General features: G+C 40.0%; 1 protein-coding gene across 3 annotated transcripts in view; it reads left to right on the top strand.

The window, feature by feature from the left end:
- LOC106529020 (NHS-like protein 1) overlaps nt 1–7,654 on the top strand; it is a 32,569-nt gene that overhangs the window by 2,901 nt on the left and 22,014 nt on the right. The window lies entirely within an intron of this gene.

Raw genomic sequence — 7,654 nt, 5'->3', positions numbered from 1 at the left:
GTTTGGAGTAATGTACGTTTCTTAAGTGAGTCTTGTGTAAAAGCATGGCAGCATTCCCTCTCTAGTTGTAAAATTTGATCTGTTAGAGATTTTAGTCGTTCGATGTTTTTCTTCTTTTTATTTGCACAGTAAGAAATTATTTGACCTCTCAGGTAAGCCTTTAATGACTCCCAAACAGTGCTGAGCAGCATCCCAGGAGTACAATTAACATCAATAAAAAACTTAATTTCGGAAGCAAGCATATCAACTAAGTCTTCGTCAGATAAAADTRTCGGATTAAGTCGCCAAGGACGATAGACCGATTGCGTAACAGGAACGTTCAGTTTCATTATGAGCGGACTATGATCAGAAATGACTATCGCTCCATAATCACATTCACTCACTAAAGGTAAAATCTGTTTATCGAGGAGAAAGTAGTCAATCCGTGAATAGCTCTTATGAACAGGGTAAAAGAACAAATACCGTCTCAGGGTCGGATTACGAAAACGCCACACATCAACCACTCCAGGCCGATTTAGAAAGAGAGATCCTCCCCACTGTACTACAATCGAAGGATGATAGCACACAGTTCACATCTCCCCCAATTATGAGATTATGTGTTGAAATATTAGTTAAATTTGAAAAAAGCGTATTAAAAAATGTTTGGTCATCCCAATTTGGAGCATATACCGAGACTAAAATGACAGGAAGTGCATATAGTTTTCCCACCACAATAACATAACGTCCAGCAGCATCCGTTTTAACACTGGATGCCGTAAATTGCACCTGTTTACTAACTAAGATGGCTACCCCTCTCGATTTAGATTGGAAGTTAGACTGAAACACCTGACCAGACCAGCGCCTGCTTAAATTTGCAAATGGGTCTCCTGCAAAAAAGTAATATTAGCATCAAGTTGTCTTAAATGTGTCATAACTTTCCTAAATTTCATTGGACCATTGAGGGATTTCACATTCCAACTCACACAGTTTACTGGGTGACTGTTGATGAACCTGTTAATATTAGAACTGCTCATGTATGGTCAGTCGGACTGTACATATTTAGGGCCATATATCCACAAACCATCACAAAAAAATAACCTGAAAAAGACATTCTCAAAACAAACAGATCCGGTATAGTCCCACCCCTTTCTCCTAAAAACAAAACAAAACACGGCGAACCCAACAAACAAAAAATCCACACATTTGTGCTTATACTGGGGGACTTAACTCCCTGCCTGGACTCCTGCCATAACTAAATAATAGTAACAAAATAAAAAAGGGGTTCCCTTACTTTAAAATATTAATACTGTTTATGCTCCTTGCTGCACTGATAAATAAATCACTAACCAATATCTGGAAAGACCCCCTGTGAAGAGGAATATTGTCCCTGAGAATAAAGTCTAAAATTAAATCAAGATATAGTGTGGGACATAAAGTTGGAAGGTTCATTACAACCTGACAGTCATAATGGATCGATGAGGATTGGACCTGCGGTCAACGCCGGTCCTCGTTGTCCGTCGCCATGACGATCCTCCTCTTAATGTAGTCCATTGCTTTATTGGCATCTAGGAACTCCTTGTTTTCCTCCCCATGAGAGATGCGGAGCCGTGCAGGAAAAAGCAAGCCATAGCGAACATCTCGTCGGTTGTGAAGAAGCCTCTTCACCTCCGTAAATGCTGCTCGAGCCCTGGCCACAGCCGCAGTGTAGTCAGATGTGATGATGATCGGTGCCTCCTTAAAACGAAGATGGCCGCGGCTCCGCGCCCGACACAATATTTCCACACATTCTTGATAATAGTGCAGCTTAGCAACAATAACCAGCGACTTATCGCCTGACTTGTTCCCACCTGGAGAGCGATGTGCTCGGTCAACCAGTGGCTCTTTATCCATCTGTAGAACATCTGCTAGCAGTTTAGCCACTGCTGAAGTGGAGCTGGATTCTCGTGTCTCAGGAACTCCAATAATCCGCACATTGCACCTCCTCATGCGCCCTTCCATATCATCACACTTCTTTTTGAGCCCATCGACTTCTTCTTTCAGTTCCAAGATGGTGGTGCGTAGAGAAACCACCTCATCGGACCAGGTTGACAAGCCATCCTCCACCTCTTTTACGCTCTGCTTAAGGTGGTCCAGGTCAGCGTGTAGTAGCATTGTGCCGTTAGCCACTTCCGCTCTCACCGCTTGTAGCTCTCCTTTAATAAGAATAAACTCTTCAGCCAAAGCCGCTTTTATTTCGGATTTGATCACAGCTGAGAGATCGGTTTTTATAGCGGCAAGAATGTCAGACTTCAAGGAGAGTGCGTCCACCTCGCCGTGGGAGGGAGAAGGAGGAGATGAAAATCCGGTTTTAGCTGCAGTCTGCTCTGAGGCGGCGTCGGGCCTAACAGCCGCAGAGCTAGAATGTTTGCCTTTCCTCGAGTTTGTCGCCATTCTTCTACTCTTCCAGGCAAGAATCACTTAGGGGTCGAGTCCGGACAGACCAAATGCTCAAAACAGCAAGGACATTTAGTAGAGAACCACAAACAGAACAAGTCGGAGCGGGAGCCCACGCGACACACGTCTTACTCCTCCGCCATCTTGCCCCGCCCTTAGATATGGCACATTTTAACCAAAAACATGAACAATATGTTGCTCAGGCCTCCCTTGCAAAAGAGAACTATGATCTCAATGAGATTTGAAGGTTAAATAAAGGTTAGTTCAAAAAGTAAGACCTGCAGACGGACTGCTAAGAGAAGACTTTTGTGAAGGAGTGTCAAACATGTGCTTCAGAGATTTAAAACTGATCTAGGTAGCTTCTAACAGTTGGGAACAGGTGATTTCTGTTTGGTTATCATAGCTAAAATAATGAAGTTTGGACTGCTTGAATGACATCTGTGTAAACCTTTTGCTAAAGGGTGAAAAATGTGTCAATCTAATGAGAAAGGGTTAACACATTTACAAAAGGTGACTTGTACTCTGCTGAGAATGTGATGACAAAAACTGAATGGCTCCCAGTTTCACTAAGTAGGTCAAATCAGTCAAGAAAAACTGTAACACAGTCCTGAGGCATCATCAAGGCCTTTATCTAGGATGCCAACACACAGTGGAACCCTTATTAGATAGATTCCCAATTGGACCAAAAAGTACAAAAAAACACAGAGTGTTGTCAGGAACAAGTCCAAAAGCCTGGTTCTGTGATGATCTAGGCTTGGATCAGGGTTTCGATGGCAGTGGTACAGTTTTTCTTGGTAGCTTCCATGCAGCAGTCAAATGAAACTCCACATTTTCAAAACAATGAACTCAGGCCAAAGTGAAGCATTTTGTTTGCAAAAGGCTCACACTGTGCCAAAACATGTACAATACAGCACTCAGTGTACCCTTTCTTGTCACTGTAGCCTGATACATTGCTTTCATCTTCATCTCCATTTTCTGCCACATATCCCTAGTTGGGCCGCAGAGTATCCCAGTTTCTTTAAGCTATCAAGAAAAACTGTAATGCAGAAAAGTCCAGCAACATCTGTTGTCTACAAACACCCACTTTTTCAGATTGTCTGAACATTTTTACCAAAATTATGTACAAACTTGGTCTTGACAGCCAAGGGTGAAGAATAAAAAATTAAATTGAGAATACAAGGCATGCAATATGTTCCGTGTTGATGAAAGGTCACAATAAATATCCTGTATTGTGATATAAATATTAGTTGTATTTTTCATATAGTTGAAATGTTTTTATTTGCTAGCAAATGTTGTTATGTTTGAATTAATTTGAGCAGATTCTAAAGGAGTTCATTTTGGTTTGTTTTAATCAGTTTGATCCTATATATGATCCCAGCAGGTCTTTTGCTTTTGATTGTCTCAAATGTTGTCACTTGTGTTATTGATCACAGGATTTGTGTTGATGATAAATAACTAATGTTGACAAGAAAATTATTGGTGCTGATGGTAAAAGATTGGTGTTGATGTTAAATGCAAGGTGTTGACAGTAAATTATTTCTGTTGAGGATAAATTAATGTTGTTGACGACAAATTACTGGCAGTAACAATAAATAATTGGTGTAACAGTTTTTCTTGGTTGTTTTGACTTGCTTAAAGAAACTGGGATCCACTCAGTTTTCATCATCACTATCTCAGCAGAGCAGAAACCACCTTTTGCAAATGGACCAAAATTTCATTTCTCATTGGATTTCTCATTGGATTGACACATTTTCTCCACCCTTTTAGCAAAACAGTTAACATAAATGTCATTCAAAGTTCAAATGCCATTGTTTTAGCAATGATAACATAGGAACCACCTGTTATTAGAAGCTATCCAGATCAATATGAAATCACTGAATCAGCTGTTCATAGTCCTTCACATAAATCTTTCACATAGCAATCAGTCTGCAGGCCTTTTAAAAATCTGTGTTGGTCTTTACCAGCATGGATGTAGGATGTCCAAGACAGATGAGACTTAAAGTCAGAGATAGAGGATTCTAAGGAGGAGGAGTCCATGTGTGAGGTGAAGGTGGAGGTGTAGATGGAATGGCTCAAGTTTCACAAGAAATCCGGGCAACTGTTACTGTAATTTCTTATTCTGATAGATTTTGATTTTGTTTACGTTTATACTATTCTGTAATATTTACATCAAAGCATTTCTGATTCTGAATCTAATTCTTTGCGAGAAGGAACATTTGACAAAGTCTATGTAGAAAGATAACAAATGGCATGAAAGCCATATAACAGACTGCAAAGACAAGCAATGTAGCTCATACCCCTCGTTTCAAGTAGTGTTGTTTGAACGCAATATTTGCTTTTGTTTCATTTTTTAAATGTTTTGGCTTGGATGGAGCCTTTTGCAAACAAAATGTGCCACTTACCATCAGTGCCACTGTTTAGGCCTGTGTATTCATATTTTTGAAAATGTGGAGTTGTTTGAGTGGACTACTGAATCAAAGCAACCAAATACTGCAACAGCAAATGACCGCAAATGATTAGTGTTAAGAGTAAATAATTGGCTTCAATTTAAGTCTGCAGTCGTAAAAATCTGTTTGTGTATGATGACCCAGTTCAGTCCAGTGCTCAACTTTACAGTTTCTTTATGTTTGAATCAGAATATCAAAGCTTGCCTGTAGATTTTTCTTAACATATCCTCACTCTCTGTAGGGATTGTCTGATTAATAATGCATCACAGCCTCTGTCAACTTTTATTCTCAGATAGCACACAGAGTTCAAACACACCAGCTTGCTACATTCTCTCTTAACAACCTCCTCTTTGTGTAATCTCCTCCTACATGTATGTAGGGATAAGCTGCAGCTCTATACGCTACGCAAAAGTCTAATTCCTGTAAGAACAGATGACTGCAACAGCTGCTACCTTGAAGCTTTACTCCTACCTGAATACGAGTTTTGTATTCCAGGTGAAACACACCTGGATTTATGTTTGGAATAGTAATCAGTTCAGTTAAGTATTAAACTCCATTTGGGTGATTAAGTCATGCCCCTTCTGCCCAATGATTGGACAGCATTGAGAGTCCAGATTAGAATCCGTTAGGACTACATATATCAGTGTGACATAATGGTATTGTGACCTATTTGGTGTCTAATTATTGAAACTAATTAAACGGTGTGGAGGAGAAGATGAGCAGACAGTGAGTCTTTCAGCCTTGAAGACAATTAACTGCTTCACATGGCCCACATATTGTAGTTGACACAATTGGAACTGACCCAGTTTGTGATAAAAGGTCAACAACCACACTGCTAACACAGAAATTATTAAAAGTGACCTAATATGGGGGTCCTAGAACAAGTTAGGATCCATCTGTCGGCTCTACAAAACATGTTCATTTGATTTAATTCACAAAATTAATCTCAAACAATGAAATTTCATCATTTCAGTTCTGCCTGTTCTTCAGCTCTCTTCAGAATCTGCTGTATGCATAAGTTGCTATGGAAACCCCCTCCCAACCTTTTTTTTATGTTAACTCCGCCCTCTTCCAGAAGTTTACTTTCAGTTTCCTTTCAGTTGAAAGGACTATTTTTCCAAAGTAGTTCATGGCGAAATTATTTACACAAACTTTCTTTAATATTGCCATCAAAAATATAAATAAAAATAAATAAAAACAAAATTAATCCACACGTCTCTGTTCTCCATGACTGTTCTAAAACAACAGAACCGTCCTGTGAAGAAGTGGGCGGAGTCTCTGCTTGGGTGACCAGGAGATGAGCTGGACTCAGGTTGGGGGTGGGCTGGAGAGAGACTTGTGACATCACAGGTAGCAGTGTTTGAAAGCAGGTCATTTCAAGACACAGAAAAATACATTTACTTATAGTAAAAATACCTCTGAGTGCATTTTTGGTTCTTGGACTGCTTTTAGAAGCAGTACAGAACCAAATGTAAGTAAAAAAAAAAAAACTGAAAAAAGTGAATTTTGCACATTTGGTCCCCTTTAAGAGATCAGGCAAAAGGCTGGAGGACAGGTTTGGGTTGACCATGTGTCCTGTGTGTCTGTAAGAACCCCATTTCCAAAGTTTTTTATGAGGTTAGAAACACAAAATAAATACACAAAAGAGCGGAATGAACAGAAAGACCATAGGAAACAAACAAACAAGAACCTGTGATGATTAGTAACCCATATAACAGACCAACAAAAAGACAAACTAAAGTTATCAAATGATAAAGTTGTAGTCTGTGTTAAAAATGCTAGAATAGGAGATAATAATAGGTCAAAGTCCCCAAACGACGCTTGTAGAAATCATAAGTCAAAATCCCCAAACAACTGTAGAGAAAAGCTTCCGACCCAAAAGAGATCAAAGCCAAATGAGAAAAGAGAAGACCAACTCTTCCTCCCTAACTGAGCAAGAAATTGAAAGCCAGTCTTTTCAGTCTTATCCTTGTTTGCAGAAGACAACAAACATCTAACAATTAGCACATCGAGTCCGAGTAGGCCATGTTCCGTGCCACGATTGTAGAGCCAACTTATCTGAGCTGTGGCCACAAGGTTGTCGGTGCCTATCGTGGTGGCAACATTTGAACTCGTTGATGGACACCAGCGGTGAGGGATGCTGTCAGGCTGAAGAAGGAGTTCTATCTGGTCTTTTTGGCCCGTGGGACTCCAGAAGCAGCTGATAGGTACTCAACCTAACTCGGAACATTGTGTGTCGTGGGCAGAATACTTTGAAGACCTCTTCAATCCCACCGGCACATCTTCCCATGAAGAAGCAGAGCCTGGGGACCCTGGGTCGGACTCTTCAGTCTCTGGTGCCGAGGTTACTGAGGTGGTTAAAAAGCTCCTCTGTGGCAGCGGGCCACAAGCGTTGAACAGTTTTTCAGTTACAAGCATTTTTGTACGTTCGTACACCCCTTTTTCAGATGGAGCCCCCTCCTCAAATATGGGGTCTATCATAAAACCTTTGGTTGACTCAGTGTAGGTCAGACAAATCTACATTCCTACCAAATTTTATGCTGACGGATGCAACCGTTTCTGTGCTACAGTTGACCAAAAATCTCTGAAAAAATAAAAGAAACATAAAAATAAACAGTATAAAACAATATAATCATAGTTTTGTGTGCTGTCATGATAATAACCACATAAAGACTCCAAAACCTGAAAACATATGACATAAATACATAAGGATCCAAAATGGCTGCAAAGACAAAATGTGACAATAAAAGATTTAAATTGAAACAAAATGACTTTTGTCAAATCTCAAAAAGAAA

The sequence above is a fragment of the Austrofundulus limnaeus genome, unplaced genomic scaffold, assembly GCF_001266775.1.
Source record: "Austrofundulus limnaeus strain Quisiro unplaced genomic scaffold, Austrofundulus_limnaeus-1.0 Scaffold418, whole genome shotgun sequence".
Lineage (NCBI taxonomy): Eukaryota > Metazoa > Chordata > Actinopteri > Cyprinodontiformes > Rivulidae > Austrofundulus > Austrofundulus limnaeus.
Note: the sequence above shows the minus strand (reverse complement) of the source record. Positions and strands in the feature narration are given on the sequence as shown.